The sequence below is a fragment of the Uloborus diversus genome, chromosome 6 (assembly GCF_026930045.1).
Source record: "Uloborus diversus isolate 005 chromosome 6, Udiv.v.3.1, whole genome shotgun sequence".
Taxonomy (NCBI): Eukaryota; Metazoa; Arthropoda; class Arachnida; order Araneae; family Uloboridae; genus Uloborus; species Uloborus diversus.
This window is the reverse complement of record NC_072736.1, coordinates 85,289,713-85,308,920: the sequence shown is the minus strand read 5'-3', so window position 1 is coordinate 85,308,920 and position 19,208 is coordinate 85,289,713. Positions and strand designations below refer to the sequence as shown.

At 34.1% G+C, this 19,208-nt stretch overlaps 1 long non-coding RNA gene across 2 annotated transcripts in view; it reads right to left on the bottom strand.

The window, feature by feature from the left end:
- LOC129225128 (uncharacterized) overlaps positions 1 to 19,208 on the bottom strand; it is a 701,259-nt gene that overhangs the window by 470,969 nt on the left and 211,082 nt on the right. Inside the window, exon 1 of one of the 2 annotated variants that reach the window (XR_008580718.1) lies at positions 369 to 564. The exons of the other annotated variant lie outside the window; for it this stretch is intronic. This is a non-coding gene — a long non-coding RNA (uncharacterized LOC129225128). Of the gene's footprint in view, positions 1 to 368; positions 565 to 19,208 lie in introns of those variants that run through there. 2 annotated transcript variants of the gene reach the window in all.

Here is a 19,208-nt window from a genome sequence, read left to right as displayed (position 1 = left end):
GTAAACATTATTCAAAATAAGTTTAATATTTAATTTATTATAATAAGTTCATATAAAATTATACATGTGTGTGAAACTGAAAAACATCTTATTTTAAAACTAACAAGTTCTTTCCCACTCTAAAATAATCATATGCTTGAAAATTGTTTTACCGATAGCATTCATGCTATTATAACCTATTTGCAACCTGTAATAAATCCGTTGTGGCATTTTTTTTTTCAATTGCAAGTGTTTAAAAAATTAAACAAAGCTATGTTTCTAGTATAACTGATTGTTTACAAACATAGTACTTCGGAATATATTTATGATCGATATCGTATATATTTTCAAAATTGAGTTTAAATACATTCTTAAAATATATTACTTACCACTGTAGATTTACCGTCTTTTGGGTAAAAGTTCAATTTTTGGCAAAGTTTACGATTTTTGAAAAGCAACATCGACTGTTCTTCCAAAATAAAATTTCGTATGTAGTCCATTTCGAAAAAACATGTTATTTCCATTATTATCCATTTATAGGGAGGGTATTCGATGTGAATCGAGAACTTTTACAGAATATACCTTGCTTTTCTGAAAAGAAAAGAAATGCCAATTTTAGAAAACAGAATGAAGTAATAATATTTCTGTTATTCAATACACCAGTAATAATAATAATGCTATAATGTGGAAGTTTTGTGATTAAGAAACGACCCACAAAATTTAGCAATACATCTTGCTGCAAATATTACATCAATTTTAATTCTGGTGCTTCGATTCGGTTTTTACTAAGGAAACTTGAAACGCACTTGTAACAATGTATGTACATACATTTTTATAGCATAAAGTATTTATCATTGATTGAAGAGAAAATATACTCAAGTCATCGTAAAGGGGATGATTTAAGTTTCAGTTTTAAAAAAATACCCGAGTTTGCAGCATAAAAAAGTTCAGACTATCTTGTTAAAAGTGTTATGATTGTGAACTGATTGACAGAACATTTTTCTGTTTGACATCTCAACAACATTTCGAAAATTTGACTACAAGAAGTTACCTTAAATTTTAGTAATGTGGTATTAAACAGCATATTCTCTTACAAAATACACTTTTTTTTAGAATTTACAAAGCGAACTTTTGCAAAAACTTTCTTGATTCACTCAAGTTCGTAAAATTTGTGAAAAAAATTTTTTTTGAACAGCACATATAATATTATTTAAGGGGGTCCAGAACACAAAAATCCTCAAATTTTGCAATTTTTTTTTATAATTTGAAAAATTGCTCCGTTTTTTCTGCTTAAGAGGACATTTGAATCTTGTTTCTACCTTAAATAGAACGAAAGTTATAGTTATTTTTGTTGCATGCATCTAACGAATGTGTACATAACTTTAAAACTTTAAACTCGTTTTTCTCCATGATGCAATTTTTCCCGATTTCTTGCATTCAAACTCTTATGAGTCAGGAACCGATAGAGATAAAGTAATGAAACTTGGAGCATATCTTTTTCAAGCAATTTACTTTAATTTTTATTCGGCGAATTTAAAAAAAACGTTTACTTCAAAAACTATGATTTTTTTAAAAAAAAGTATCTTCGAATTTTTCGAAATTTTTCTTCAAATATTTTTTATTTTTTATTGAATCAATATTTTTAAAATCGCAGAATAAAAATTAAAGCTTAGATATTTGTGCATACTTTTTTGAAAAAAAATTGAAAATTGACCAACAATATTTTGAGTTATAGCAATTTAAAGCAACCCCATTTTTTTTTGAAAAAAACTAATTACATTTAAATAAAAAAATAATTTTTTTTCATATTTATGTTATGATTTTTCTTATTAAATAAATGATGAATCAGTTAAAAAAATTTCAAAACTCTAAAGTATATAATAAAAAAAATTTTCAAAATGTGTCCCGGACCCCCTTAAAGCTGAAAACCCTACTTTGTGTAAACCGAAGTTCATGCATGAGTTTTCACTTTCACACATATTTTTTTTTTTCGGATACATGTTTCATTACTGTGTATTTGTTTAAAACAATGTAACAAAATAATGATATTTAAATTATATTATTAATTTACTAATAGTTCACCAAAAAAAAAAAAAATCAAAGTACATTTTTAATCCATAAATAATAAATCTTATTTTTAAATTTTTTCCCCCATGAGTATAGAATTTTTAAATTAGTCCCCTTTTTTATACATACATATTTCTAAAAGTTAACAAAAGCTTGCTGTGATTAATGGATTTGGCTTAATTGCTTAATCAATTCATTTCATTAAAATTCATTCTACAGCTTAAGAAAATATTCTTTAATTAAAATGACAAACGCAACATTTCATGAAAAACAAGAAAATATAAAAAAAATGAAAAACTGATGAAAAAACTCTACCGCAGGCTATAATTAAATTGAAACTTGTTAACTTTTTAATTATGTTCTTCAAGATAATAAAAACTTAGTATTTTTAGAGGCTTATAATCAAGCACTCCAAACTTTAAAACTAAGACTGCTTGATAAACAGGGTTTTAACTTAAGGAGAACAAGTGTGTAAAGTACGGCGCTAAATGATAATTTCAGCTGAAATAATTAAATAATATTAAATGTGTTTCTAACAACATGTTTTCACCGAAAATATATCTAACTTTTTTCTTTTATTTTTAAAATTTAAAGAAAAAATGTGTACAGAACCTAAGCGCAACTTATTCATTTTTTGCACCTTATTTTCACAGTAAATAAACTTATAATAACAAAAAACTTGCAAGAAAAGGAAAATGCCGAGTTAAAAAAATTTTCTACTATTAAAAACAAAATAGTTTGAACGTGATAATGTCTCTATTTTGTAATGTTTTTTTTTTTTTTTAACTAGGAATAATTAGGCAAAGAAATTTTCTTCAAAAGAATTGCAATATTTAGCATAAAGATTTAAGAGTGAGGAAAAAACATTTTTTTCCCCAAAAAATTACTCAGTTTCAAAACGAGGAAAGGGGTTAAGAAATTTACCACAATTATATTTATAGTCTAAAAAAAGAAACAAAAAAAAAAAAAAAGAAAATGCTTAACAGAAAACATCGCAATTTCTAAAAATTCATTTGGGTTTTAGCGTAAATATAAATTGTTTTTGACAAAAGGAAACTTTTGTTATTTCCATAAAAATATCTTTCTGTAGAAAAAAAATATACGTCAGAAAGAAAGAAAAAAAATGTTGATAAAATATTTGTTGAAGAAATAACATTAAAATGTCATGGTACACCTTCTGATATCTGCAAACTTTAATTCAATAAATTTTGGAAGCATATAAACTCAAAAAATTACAACCATTTTTAGTTTTCTAAAATGGTTTAAACTTTAATGAAGAATGTTGGAACATAAAATACGGTTTCAAAAAAATAACACGGTTCTTTTCCGATCCGTATTTTTTTTCTTAAGTTTGTATTTTTACTAAGTCATATTAAGCTATATTATTGCCCTGCTATTTCTTTTAGCTTACGAACAATACTATCCAACTTAAGATAAAAAATCAACCAATACAAATATACTTTGCAAGATGTGAACACTAGCCATTTAAATTCACAAAGTAGTTCTCCTGTGATAGTGAAATCAAGTTATCAAATACAAAAATTTTTCTTAAATTTTAGTCTCATCATTACTGACCATAAAAAAGATTGCGTCATAAAGACACACGATAGCACTAAAATTTTTATCTTTTCTTTTTTTTAAATTCTGAATTGTCACTTCACTCGCATGTTTTCTGTCATTCCACACTCTTGTTCTTTCTGATCCTGACTATATATTTACTACAAAATTGTTTACGTAAATTTAAAAAAAAAAGATTATAAACAGCAAGAATACTAAACAATACTCGAAATCCGCTTTTTAATTGTTGCTAAAAATAACGAAAAATACTATTAATTATAACTTTTATTTGTAAATAAAAGTTGACAAACTAATTTCAAGGCTGAACTTAAATAAAGTGGAGTACGCTTTTAAACTGATGACTAGACTTAAATGAAATACATCATAGAAAGCCTGCATCATTTGAAAAGTTTTAAACCATCAAAATTGACGCTTGTTTAGGTTCAGCCACAAAATTAATTTTCTAAATTTATCAACAATACTAACTTTGCAATAACGCGGGAGTGAAAAAACGATTGATTGGTGCATACAAAGGACAGGCCTCACGCTCTTTTAACACTGGTAAATTATTTCAAAGGACCTAAATGCAGATACCAGACAACCTGGTTATCACAGTCTGAGACTGCAGTTTCGTTCTTATTAGAATTCCTCAGTCAGGAATAGTGAATAACCGAGTCGGAGGCAGATGGCATCTAATTGATGCTGAGAGTGCCAACAGACAGGTAGATAAAGTGAATTTGTCTCACCAGATAGCATCTGCCTCCAGTTTGGTTATTCACTATTCCTGTCTGAGGAGTTCTAATCAGAACGAAACTGCAGTCTCAGGATGTGATAACCGGGTTGTCTGGTGTACTGCATATTGTTTTGCTTTAGCCATGGCATAGGGGCGGCGATTTACTGCTAAACACTATAACAAAGGATATATATTTTTTTTAGATTAAGTTCATACGGCTCGATGTGAAATAGAATTCTACATACAATGCACTAATAAACGGAAAATTGCAATTTTTGGACTTGCGTCAGTCTGGCTTTGAGATACATATATTATTATGAGCAATAAAATGCTGAAAAGGAAATATTAAGCCTTTAATGATTAAACTATGGATTATTACCTAACACATTTCTTGGGGTAAAAGCTATTACCATTCAACTACAATCCAGTTTTTTTTATTCATAACACTTCGAGGAAAACTCAAAATTCATTTTTTCACGATATTTGAAGAATGCAAAGACTTGATTTAAATGTTACTAAACTGCCATTGAAAAACTTTATTTAAATTTATGTTAACTTTATCATTTTATTCAATTAACATTAAATTCGCTTTTAATTAAATACGTATTTATGTTTTACGAATAAAAAATTTCAGCAAATGGGACACCTTCTACTTTGCCAACTCTGTCCACAATTTCATTTCAACTGTGAAGAGCGGATGAATCGCCAGCCCGAGTTTTGGTTTGTTACCTTTCAGATACTGCAAAAATAAAAGATCGCCTATTTTATAAAAGAAAACTATTTACCTTTATATTTTTACTACATTGCATCAAACTAATCAGTTAAGAAAACAAATAATTAAAAACTCGTGTATGCAGACTCTTTTACATTTATATCCATTTTTTGAAAAAGGAATTTTAAAATAAAAAGTAAAATGCTGCATTTGCAAAAAGAGCTTCTAAATTAAGCTAAAAATAAAGTAAAAATTGAAAACCACAAATCTATTGGTTCTTTTTATCTATTGACTCACTAAATAAATAAGCCCTTATTTTGTTGCAAAAGAAAATTTCGGATAAAAATGACGTTTAAATATTTACGTGTTCAAATCAGATATCTTAGGAAATATGTTTATCTCATAAAACAATATAAATTCCCTCCGCTTAAGTATAAAGTAATTCATTATTTTTTTTCTTTCTTTCTTTCTTTATTTATTTTTTAATCAAATGACAAAAAAATGTTTTGCAAACTGGCAATAATGTTGGACTAATACTGCTATGAAACAAGATTTAAGGTCAACTTTAATTTTTATTGGCATCTCTAGAGAAATTCAGTTACCTCTACTTCTTCTAGCTGAAGAATTATTTTCATTTTGCGAAATCAATGAAACAACAGATATAAAGTTTTATCTAAATGATTGTAAAAAATCGTACCGTTAAAAAGGCAACAGAACGTAGCCTCCGCCTACATGCAAAATATCCTCTTGTATACTTTGATAGTAAAATAAACTCCATCTTAAAGCAAAGGAATATAATTTTTGAACTGAAAATTTGCGAAATATTCTAATAAATATAAGAAGAAATCACATCTACATAGTAAAGAACTAAGAGTTTATTCATTGTTGAAAGATTCTGACTTTTTGTTTTTACCATTTATAGTCAGTTAACTATTTATTTTGTTTCTCTTTTCGTTTATTTTTAGCAATAGTTTTAGAATACACTAAGCCTTTTTTTCCTTCTTTATCTTTACATTTCTGAGAAAAGAGCTTGATGTAGTCTATTCTCTTACTTAAAACTGACCAAACAAAACACATTCGCCTACTCATTCTAAATGAACACATTTAGACTCTTTCTAGGCAGTTTTTGAGAGGAGTGCTCTTTGCAAGAGGTTTTCCACCCTGAAAAGCTCTTGCCTTATAGTCTACACTATTAACCGCCATTATTTAAATCTTACTTGCAATTCCACCATATCGGAAATGCTTCGATGAAAGCGTTCGCCAAATTATAGCACCACTTGATTTTGCATTGAAATTAACACTCATTTTCTCCAAAGAGGTGTAAAAGACCGCTCTTGGAACATCCAAATGCAACCAAAAGAAGAGGTGCACAGCTAAACCCCACTTTGAGTCTACATATCGCTATATTTTACAGTAATATTTACAATAGAATTTCCCTAAACTTTTAACAGTGTACCTTTGGAAGTTGTAATACTAATTAAAGTGTAATGCAGTCGAACTCGCTTACAACTACCCCTGATTTAACGAGCGTTCGTATTTAACGAGGAAATCGGAAATGCTTGTTTAATATAATGTTAAGTTTAGGGAAGTATAACTTGCCCTGTACGAGAAAACCCCGGATATCGAGAGCAATATTTTTGTGACTTATAAAATTTCTGTTGACTTAAACCTTTCTAGTTCAGTTCATCCTTTCTTAAAAACATTCCGTTAGCATACTGAAGTCAACTGAAACTGAGCCAAAAGCCATAAATCTTAAGAACGAGTGATGATGGACTTTCTATTACTTTATGGAGTAGAAAACAGTTCAATGTTAAATGCCCGTTTCCCTACTCCCATGGATGTTATAGCTGAAGTTCTAGTTGAATCAGTTGAACAAAATATGAAAGCGACGATGATAATGAAGAATGTGAAGAATTTTTAGCTGAATCGTGTACAGAATACTAAATGTCTTTTGAGCGGGCAGCAAATATATTTCCGAAGTTAGATCAGAGGTGCAATTGAATTTGTTGTTAGAGCCACGATTAGTCTCTGAAAAGTAATGACAAAAGAAGGACATACTAAGGCAGTTTAAGTCAAATAAACTAACTTTTAACAATTAACTAAGCGGAATAAAGAAACAAAGTTATTATTTGAGGAGTAATTTATCAAAAGAAAGCATATAGTAAAAGCTGTGAAGTTAACCACTGCCTAAGTTGGCAGCTTTTTTCAGCCACGGAATTAGCCCTTGTCCTATAAATCACAGTTGCAAGTTGACCACCTGTTTAAGTTGACCACTAAAGTAGTGCACCGCAAGTAGTCAACTTACATAGTGTAACGGATCCGGTGCGACTTCCAACTTTCTTGAAAGGACGACACAGTTCTTGATAAAAACACAGGAGCTTTATTTATTCTATGTACAGGAGAAATCGTTAACAACTGCTAAATTAATCATCAGCAATTAAACAAATATCACTCAACACCGTAAATTCAACGGTTACACACGTATTTACTTCCAAATACGAAAACAACATAGCGAAATGCCTCGCAATAAACAGAGATTTGTACTCTCAGTACAAATTCTCAATCGAAACTAACTTTTTATCACGCGGGACGCTTTTACAAACATCGAAAAGTTTCCACAACATTCGAAATCCTTCTCGAAATTCATAGACCGTTATCTGATTTCATTCACAAATTTTATCAATGAAAAAAAATAGGGGTTCGTATACTTCAGCCGAATGTACATTCATTACGGGAAACTATTTACAGGTTACGTTACTACAATAATTACTATTTACAGAATTTGTAACATTGCCCCCTTCCTAAGGACTGCACGTCCCGGGCAGTACAACCCCCAGAAAGGGTGCCAAACTTTGCTTGCAAGTTCATTTAAATAATAACCAATAATACACAGAACACACAATAATAACAAGAAATATTACTAAACATTAAAAACAAAAAAAATATCTACAACTTTTATGTTATCAACCATGGTTGTTTACGTAATACTCATGAACTATGGCCATAGTATGGGGCTAACCGATCATAATGTACAACCCTAGGTTTTGCACTAGGTGATTTTTGGATCCTCACTACGACGTCATTCAGTCGGTTAAGGACTTTGTAGGGTCCATCCCAATGCGACTGTAATTTGGGTGACAGACCTTTCCGTCGGATGGGATTCCATAACCAAACCTTGTCGCCTTCGTTGAATTCGTGTCCAGTAGACCTTGTGTCGTATCGGGTCTTCATCTTCTCCGCCGCGATGTTGATTCGCTGTCGTGCGAAGTTATGAACGTCTTCCAACCGGGCCTGGAGATCCGGGATGTACTCCTCAAGCGATGAAGGCGCATCCGGAGGACGACCGAAGACGAGATCACAAGGTAGCCGAAGCTCTCGTCCGAAGAGCATCTGAGATGCGGCATATCCAGTAGTCTCGTGGACAGCACTGCGGTAGGCCAGCAGGAAAAAAGGTAGCTTCTTGTCCCAATCCTGTTGATTTCTGGATCTCATAAGCGAGAGATTATTCAGGATTGTGAGGTTAAATCTCTCCACCATGTCGTCCCATTGTGGGTGTAGTGGTGTTGTCCTACTTTTCTCAATTTCGAAAATTTGACATGGGCCCTTAAACACAGCAGAGGTGAAATTCCTCCCTTGATCGGAATGGATCTGCAAAGGTGTTCCATATCTTGAGATCCAATGTTGGACTAGAGTCTCTGCTACGGTGGTAGCTTCTTGATCTGGAATGGGATATGCTTCCGGCCATTTGGTGAAGGAGTCGATGGAAATAAGAATGTGTATTTGTTCCCATCAGCAGTTCTTGCTAGAGGACCAAGGATGTCGATCCCAATTCGTTCGAAAGGAGCTCCAACGTTGTACAGATGTAGCTTCCCTCTGGTTCTTTTCTTCGGTCCTTTACGAGCAGCACAGGCGTCACAAGAATGGCACCACTTATCCACGTCATCCTTCGCCATGCTCCAGAAGAAGCGCTCCCGAACTTTATTGAGGATTCTATACACCAAAATGTCCTCCAGTCGCACTACTATGTATTTCTTTCAGAACATCTGAAAGCCTTGATCGGGGAAGTAGTAACTGCCACCTAGATGTTTTGATCCCCGTCATCCAGATTCCCATTTTCGGTACAGTACGCCGTTCCGTAAATGGAGTGAGTTCCATAAAGCCCAGTATCTTTTTGTTGCAGGACTAAAGATGGAAACGTCCTGCCAGCTAGGGCGCCGACTGTCACTTTAAATGAACTCCAAAATTGGTTTTATGTCTGGGACTACAAGTTGATCTTTTCGAACTTGGTCGTCACTCCATGGATCAGGTTCTGGTGATGTTGAAGTCACTGTCACCTGATAGGCAGTAGGGCTAGTCGTTCCATGCTGTTTCTTGATTCGGGAACAATAATTTCAGTTCTCAGGACAGGGTCTCCTTGATAAAGCGTCTGCATTACCGTGAGACAACCCTTTTCGGTGCTTGATCTCCATGTCATATTCCTGGAGTCGCTGTATCCACCTGGTTATCTGGCCTTCCGGATTTTTGAAGTTTAACAGCCAAGTTAACGAGGCATGATCTGTCCGAAGCAGAAACTTTCGGCCGTAGAGGTAATGATAGAAGTGTTCTACAGCTTTCACTATGGCCAGTAACTCCTTTCTGGTGACGCAGAAATTTCGCTTCGACTTTGATAAGCATTTGCTCCAGTAAGCGATGACATGTTCATTGCCGTCAATTTCTTGGGATAAAACAGCTCCAATGCCCTCGTTGCTCGCATCAGTATCCAGGATGAAGGATTTTTCAGGCTGAGGATAGGCGTTGATGTTAAAGCCTCCTTCAGTCGTAGAAATGCATCTTTGCATTCTTTGGACCATTCAAACTTTTGCTTGCTCTCCGTCAGCTTATGCAAAGGTCGTGCAATGTTGGAAAAACCCTTCACAAACTTCCTGTAGTACGTGCAGAGCCCCAGGAAACTTCGCAGCTGATGGATGTTTTCGGGACGACTCCAACTCTTGACCGCAGATACCTTCTCCTGATCGGTTTCCACACCCTTAGAAGAGATGATGTGACCAAGGTAGTTCACTTCCCGGCGAAACAAATTACATTTGGACGGGCTTAACTTTAGATTGGCTTCCTTAAGCTTTTGCAGCACCTTCCTAAGATTTGCCAGATGTTCTTCAAAACTGCGTCCCACGATGATGATATCGTTTAGGTAGACCAGACAGGATTCGTAGGAAAGTCCTCTTAACACTGTCTCCATAAGACGCTCGAACGTAGCTGGTGCATTGCAGAGGCCGAAGGTCATCACTTTAAACTGCCATAAGCCTTGTCCAGTTGTAAACGCTGTCTTCTCTCGGTCATCAGGGTGTATCTCAACCTGCCAGTAGCCGCTCTTCAAATCCAGGGTAGAAAACCACTTGTGTCCGGAAAGAGTGTTCAAGGTGTCGTCTATTCGTGGAAGAGGGTAACTGTCTTTCTTGGTGATTTCATTCAGCCGTCGGTAATCGACACAAAATCTGGTGGAGCCATCTTTCTTTAGGACCAAGACGATGGGAGAGGCCCAAGGACTGGATGAAGGTTCGATTACATCATTCTCCTTCATCTCTTTCAGTAGGGTCTCAACCTCTTCCTTCTTAGCGAATGGTAGTCGTCTTGGATGCTGTTTAATAGGGGGGTGTTCTCCAGTGTAAATCCTATGCTGCCTTAAATTCGTACGGCCAACATCCTCCGATGTAGATGAAAACAGATGCTTGAAGTCCTCCACCAATTGTTCCGCAGCAGTTCTTTGATCTTTCGATAAGGGTGCACTCCCAATTAACTTCGATGTGAAGGACTCAGAAGACACAATATCGGAGGAATTGATTCTTCTAATGATGCAGTTTACTGGAGTACAAGTTGCTAACACTTCACCTTTCCGGATATTCCTTGGCCTTTCACTCACGTTGGCGACTCTCACAGGAATTACATCCTTAGAAAGGTCCACAAGCGTAGATGCTACCAGCACTCCTTTTAGGTTATTGCTTAGGTTAGGGTATTCAATGAGTCCAAATCAAAAACTATTGCTTTCTTCAATGGAACCAGGTATTAATGATTCTGACCTTGAGGGAATCGATAAATCTGTTTGGGCTATTATTTGATGAGCGGATTTTACATCTCTTTCTGCGGGGAAAACGGCTATGTCTTCTCTCGTCGAGTGCAGCTCATTAGTCTTGAAGTCGAGGTTGAAGTCATATTTCTTTAAAAAGTCCAATCCGAGAATGAAGGGGTCCGTGATATCAGCGACGAATGCCGTATGATGGTAGGTGGCATTCCCAAACACTATTTCCAAGTCCACTTTACCTTCAATCTCGATTTTGTCACCTGTCACAGTCTGGAGACTTACGCGTGGCGATGTCCACAACAGTTTCAATCCAAATTCACGAGCCACTTTTGTCCTAATGATTGTCACATTGGCTCCAGTGTCGACAATCAGTCTGCAGGGGTTCCCATTTACATGTGCGTAAATGAAAAGTCCATTACTGCCGCTACTAGAAGAGGAAATCTGCAGAGCTCTGGTGGTGGCGATTTCCTTCCCTCGCGTAGCTTGGCGAGCCGGACAACTCCTTTGCAGGTGCCCTTCACTACCGCATTTCCAGCACTTCTGCTCTTACTTCTTTTGGGCTGTTATGCTGTTTAGATCTCTTGCCAAGTCACCGAGTTGTCTCTAAAGTTCAGCGAGGTGGGACGACCTGGAATCAGACTCCTCAGCTTCCTGAGTCCGGATTAGATGGCGATCCACACGGGTTGCTTCTTGGGCGGCCTCGTATCTCATCGCATATACTACAGCAGATTTCAGGTCTTTGACATCCGCCATCCGTAGAGCTTTCTGGATTTCCGGATCTCGAACCCCGTCGATGTAGTAGTTGAGTGCCAGGTTGTCTCGAACAGGACAGTCGCAAAAAGGAAGATGAGACAGTCTCTCGACGTCCGCCGCTAGCTCTTGCAGGGTTTCCCCGGTTTTCTGGAAACGGGACTTCAACTGGAGTCGGCTGAAATCTTTCTGGCACTTCTCACCGAAGCGAAGCTCCAACGCAGATGTGAGGGCGGCGGAATCCAGGCGCTGGCTGTCTGGAAGGGTCTGAAGAATGTCCGCTGCGTCACCTCTCAGGGATGCTGCAAGATGGCAGGCCTTGGTAGAAGAGTCCCATCCGTTCGTTTCCGCCACTATCATGAATTGAGTTTTGTAAACCTGCCACGAAGTTTTCCCATCGAATGTGGCAAGTTTAATGGACGGTCGAGCAAACGATGTGGGAGCGCCAAACTGTACAGAGCTGCTTTCCACGGTCACCAATCTCTTTTCCATGTCCTTAATTATTTCTTCCTTAAATGAAGTAAATTTCTTGTCTTCTTCTTCCAACTTATTTTCCACATTGGCGATGCGCTCTTCCACAGTATCAAATTTTTCTTCCAGAGCATCAACTTTATCTCCCATGGCGGTTAGTTGATTCTCCATCATGGTTTTCATCGACGTTTTTTCACTTTTTATTTCATCTTGACTTATAGTAATTTTAGCAGTTAAATCACTATTAAACTGTTCTTGGTTAGTCGCCAATTCATTTTTCAATTGTTCTTGACTAGCCGCCATATCATTTTTTAATTGTTCTTGATTAGCCGCCATATCACTCTTCACAAAATTGATTGCGTCAAGAAGTTGTTTTAATTGTTCATCCATTGCACGAGTAATCACCATAAAAATAAAGTCCAAATTCAAAAAGTTTTCATGAAAAAATGTCCAAAGTCACACTTAGTCCAAGAAAGTCCTAAAGTAGCCCCACGTTGGGTGCCAATTGTAACGGATCCGATGCGACTTCCAATCGTCTTGAAAGGACGGCACAGTTCTTGATAAAAGCACAGGAGCTTTATTTACACTATGCACAGGAGAAATCGTTAACAACTGCTAAATTAATCATCAGCAATTAAACAAATATCACTCAACACCGTAAACTCAACGGTTTCACACGTATTTACTTCCAAATACGAAAACAACACAGCGAAATGCCTCGCAATAAACAGAGATTTGTACTCTCAGTACAAATTCTCAATCGAAACTAACTTTTTATCACGCGGGACGCTTTTATAAACATCGAAAAGTTTCCACAACATTCGAAATCCTTCTCGAAATTCGTAGACCGTTATCTGATTTCATTCACAAATTTTATCAATGAAAAAAAATAGGGGATCGTATACTTCAGCCGAATGTACATTCATTACGGGAAACTATTTACAGGTTACGTTACTACAATAATTACTATTTACAGAATTTGTAACAATAGGTTTCACTGGATCAACTTTTTAGAAAAAATCATTTTAAGGCATTTTCTAAATCTTTCAGATGACCTTTATTAAATCACTTACTCCTCAAGAAGGCCAAATGCGGAATACCCTCTTTTATTTAAGGGTAAAGTGTGGCTTTTTGATCAAAAGGTAACAAATCCGTCCTCAGCACGTTTTATTTTAAATAAAAAGGGACGTATCCTGAAAGAATCTGTAGTACGAAGACTTTTAGATCCAAAGAAACACATGTCCAAGATCCTCAAATTTTAATCCACTACTTTTAGGTTCATGTACTTCGATAAAGGACTATGAGAAAGTAAAATATTAGAGTTTTGGTGAAATGAGAGTTTTCGATATTCAGGTTTCCTTTCAAAAAGGCACATATCCAAAATTACGATGGCGATATCTCCTTGTTTTTTTTACACAAACATTTCTTACTCTGGGCCATGATTTGCTGTGACTTTGTGCTCAATTCTGTAGCCTAAGAAGTTGATGAAACTATTTTGCTCTTACCTTAGTTCGTTTTTCTCACATCCTAAACATTTTTGGAAAATGAATATGCTCTCAAAAAATTAGTCCTCATTTGTGAATTTTGTTTACGAACTCTTTTTTTTTTTTTTTTGAGCACTCAGACATAACGATCAATTATTGCTGTCCCTTCACGCTCGATATAAACGAGTTCGACTGTAATACAATTATCTCCGAAAATCAAGATTCATCTTTTTCGTAATAAATATGATTTTAGTTTTTGAAATTGAATTTATATCGATGCAATTTCTTTAACATAAACATACAATAAATAAAAATATAACTATCTGTCACGTTTAGCTAACTTATTGTCAGGTAACAAATTTTATTGATTGAAGAAAATACTGTCGTGGGCTGGTAAACGGCAGTATCCACATAAATGTGTTTTTTAACCGACTTCAAAAAGGAGGCGGTTATCAATTCGTATGTATGTTGTTTTTTTTTTTTTTTTTTTTGTCCACTCATAACGTCTCACCTAGTGAACCGATTTTGATGATTATTTTTTAATGGATAGGGGATGGCTCCACTTAGGTCCCATTATTTTGTTTGACCATATTTGTTCTTTAGAAAAAAAATTATGGGCAAAAAACAGTAAATTTTATGCAATTTCCCTATTAAATGATTAAAATGATATTGTAGCGAAGTTCGCACTTTTCATCCGTGGATAACGGTGGCTCAGTGGTAGAATTCTCGCCTCCCACACGAGCGACCTGGGTTCAAATCCCGACTAGGACAAAGTGAATTTTACTAAAATTTCGTTTCTACTGTTTCCCGTATTTTCTCGAATCTTCTATTAATTTCTGTATCTTTCCAAGTCTGGAAAGTTCCAGTACTTTCTCAAGTTGTATATAAGGAGATGTAACGTTCATTCGTGGTTCTGAATAAAGATCTCGAGTTGAGACTAACGAGTATTCGCTTCATTTGGCTTTCACATTGTCTTCGTTATCTTCATCTACGCGACAATATGAAACTCATTGTTATAAAAGTTTGGTGCCATATAACAGTAACATTAATAGTAATTGTAATGATAATTTTGAATGAAGGCTTCTCTGAAGCAAGCATCAAATTTCTTCAAGGGATATTTCGATAATGGGGAATCTGGCGCTGTCGTCTCTTTTTTGGCGTAAATAATTTTATTTTAGTAACCCTGCTGATTTATAGTAACCCTATGTGAATTATCAAAAATCTTCCTTTCTTCAGTGCTATTGCTCCATAGTAGGGGTAAACCTAACCTAGAAGCGAGGTGATGCAGTGATTAGGACCTGCTTAGCCTTCACAATGCTACCATTAGGTTTGACTCAACTACTCTGTAGTATTTTTATCGTTATCATCTATGCCGATAACAGATGATCGGGGCTAAGTAAGAAAATACAGGATTGCATCATGAGCAACTTAGATGCTGTGGAATGTAATTTAGTTAGGAAATACGTAATACTTAAATGGTTATAATTAAATTAACTACGCATGATTTCCAGAGAGGAACAAAGTTAAGTTTTAAGTGCCAATCGCTTAAAGTTTAACGCGTGTCAATAGTTTTTTTTTTAGTATGGAGCATTTTTAAGGAAAAAAATGTGTAGTTTCGTGATGGTAACATCTTATTATTTCTGAAATACCTACATTTACACTAAAAAGAATAAAATAAAAAAATTTTGAAAAAAAAAAAAAATAGAACCGACTTCAAAATTGCTCTAAAAAGTGAAAAATAATTTTATTCTTTAAACACCATCGATAATGCTCTTAAACATAATTTTTGAAGTTGGCGCAAAAACGATAGATAAAATCATTCACAGCCATTACTCAAATACAACTATAAATTTAACCAGGACCAGTTTCTTCACTATCACATACATTATGCATTGATGACAGCATATTTGAATAGCGATATAAATGTTTCGTTCGTAACTTTGTATGCTTTTCTGAAAAAAAATTTGAACGAAGCATGGTTACACTGGATTTTATGTTTTGTTTTTGCGCCAACTTCAAAAATTACGTTTAAAAGCATTATCGATGGTGTTTAAATAATAAAATTATTTTTCACTTTTTAGAGCAATTTTGAAGTCGGTTCTATTTTTTTTTTTTTTCAAAAAAAATTTTTTTTTTTTTTGGACATTTCAATAAACGCGTTTTGGTCTCAATACAAAAAAGAGGGAATTTTGGGAACCAGACTTTTTTTCGTGCTTTTTCCCTTCACTGGAAACCAAATAAGCAAGCTTGTTTAATAAAGTAGATGTACAGCAGATGAAAAAAAATAAAAATGCAAAATTTTCCAATTACTACTTTTTACTTGCCCACAGCAGAATATTTCTTGTGCATTATCATAGAAATTATTTGATGTTATTTTGTACTTGACACCAATTTTGATCACTTATAACCCTTGTTAGAATCCTTGAACTTCTAAAGATAGAAATTAGAAAAAGAAGGATAACTTTCAGAAAGCGAAACACAAATCAATGCGTTTTACTCAGAAATGTGCAATACTGTTAAAACCCACATTTTTCGTTAAATATCCAGTCGAAAACACCAAAATTAGTAGCTACTAAGATTTACCTACAGCACAAAAACTAGATTTGAGCATAGGAGATGACTGAAATTAATAATTCATCTTTCAATTCGTGCAAAATGATTGAAAAGAATATACTCTACCGTATGGATCCTTACAAAATAAATACATCAAAAGCCAAAACAATATTACTTTTTTGGTTTCATGCATAAGTTAAACCTATGGAGAAGATTGCTTCTTTGATTAGAACACAATACGGAAGTGCACACAATCAGTTATTAATAAGTTTTCTTCTACTGATTAGCTAAGTTGCTTCTACTTTTTTTTTCTTCGCTAAAGAATCTGAAGGAGTACTGAAGCATCGATCTGGTTGTTTCTTGCAAAATTATTTCAATCTTTTGAAGGGTTCAAACAAAGATAATTTTTGAAAACGATAAAAGTTCTTAATTTCTGTGAATTATGATCCGTGCAGAACAAACTAGATCAAATATGTTTTATTTTTCAAATTGAATTCAACCTATGAAAGGAATGTTGATGCCAAGGATGGATCCAGAAATTTCCCAAGGAAAGGACACTTATTTTTTTTTCTCCACTCCAAATAAACCTGCACAATATGGAACAATTTGTTTCAGAAAAAGTGATCCTAATATGTGAATGTGCACCATGACGTGTTCTGAATATGCTCCGTCAGAAGGAAAAAGTTTCAAAAGTGTTCTGGATACTGAATCTCGTGTGCCAATACACGAGTCCAGACAACAGATGGTTCGTAAACAAATTTGAAGCATATTTGAGCACATTTGTGAAATCATTGTTTTCTTTGCTGCAACGAGGATGGCTAGATAAAGATTGGTTGGTTGTACTATATACTGTACGTATACACTATTAAAAAATGCTGCTATTTTTACTGCAAATTTTGTTATATTTTTTCATTCCCCTCACTCGTAAACTTATCTGAAGGAACTTTGTGCTACGAAATTGTAACGTATTTCATCATGTGTGCCAAATTCTGCGAAGCTAGGCAGAAACTATTAGTAAATTGATGTCGATTTAAGAATTTTCATCTGCAAGTACTTTGGTATGGTTTGGAACATTTTAATGCAAGTTATCCATTTGCATTACTATTCATTACATTATGCTTAAACATTTGAAAATTAACTTAGCACTTGCAGATCGTTGAGCTCCGTATTTTGTGCACATTATGCGTTAGCATTTGTACATTAAGCACTTGTACATCTCTGAGCATTCACATTTTGTTTTAAATTAACTTTTGCTCATGATACTGTTTAAGTTATAGAAGAATCTAAATAACTAAATTAAAAAATTATACAAATGTAATCCTGAAGTTTGATCATCCATTATGCTTGGAACAAGGATCCCTAACTTTTATTACTATTTTTTACACTTCATAAATTTTTGATATTTGAGTCTCACAATTTAAATTTAACACAAATGCATAGTAAAGCAAAAAATTGATGTTTGAATTTCTAATTGGAACACAAAATATATGCAAAAAGTTATATCAGCTATCTTGGTCTGATTTCTGAAACTACTTAAGCTTATATAGGCTTATATAAATGTATGTGTGTGTCTCAGTATATATATCGGGCCTGGAATTGTTTGAAAATACGAGTGGGAAACGAAAGGTTTAAAACCAATGGCTTAGAAGATAATTCTGAGAAATTTACCTTTTTTTGTCATATTTAAATCAATTTTTCAATTTGCTGCTCGATATGTTAATAAAAAAAAAATTATATTTCGAAAAATGACCATATCTTATTTATACAAAAAAGTAAGCCTCATGAGCTAAAATTGAAAAAACATATGATGAAAATTTGGACGAAAAACATGTAATTCTTGGATAAGTAAAAACTGCATTCTGTTACAGTTATTGAAGTATATATGTATATTATTTCAATAATATACATATAGTCATGCAATCTATTTAACAATATAAAGGATAGGCTCGGAGGGGACTGGGATATTCGGAATTTTCAGGGCTTTTAATTTAAAAAAAAAACTACGATTTTAGCTTTAATAACGCAATTTTGGGCCATTGTTTAATGTTCGGGCAAAGGTGTAGGGATACCTTCCCGAGATAGTTGTTGAAGCTGATGTTTTTGAAAATAACGTTTAAGCTGTCTTTGGTGATGTGAAGGTGAGAAAACGGGAGGAAGGGCTTTCTAGAAAAAGGAATTAAACTGCAGTTTTAAGATTGCAATTTTAGACCGTCTTTAGCAAACTATAAGGGTAAGAGGTTCCATGAATGATCCCCTCCGAAAACGACAGGAAACGACTTTAGGGGACTTAAGGAGATATCCAACCTCAATGTTTTAAAATTTAATTTTAAAAGTACAGTTTTAAGCTGTATTTGAAGACGTTAGACGAATGAGACTAGGAGAATCTCGCCGTAAATTTAAAAAGAAAACTGATATCTTAGAAACATTTCAGCTATATTTGATGATAAAAGAGAAGGGAGAAGGAGGGAGTTAGGGTCTCATTCTAGAAAATTACTATCCTAGAGAATTTAATGTATATAAAGGTGACATATATTATTTGTGTTCAACTAATAAAGTTTATAAATGTAAAAAATAGCTTTTATAAATTAAATTTTTATAGAATTCAGCAATAGAATCACCTGCATGTAACAACGAGAATTCTGCAATACAACTATCCAGAAATGTGATGTAAATTTTAAAATCTATACATGTGTCAAATAAATTAATTTAAAAAATATTGATTTTAATGACTGTTTAGTAGTAAAACTAAACGATTTCTGCAGATGCGTTTCAAGACTTCCTTTCATTGAAAATAAATGAACATACTTCTGTTCAAGCTCGAGTAAT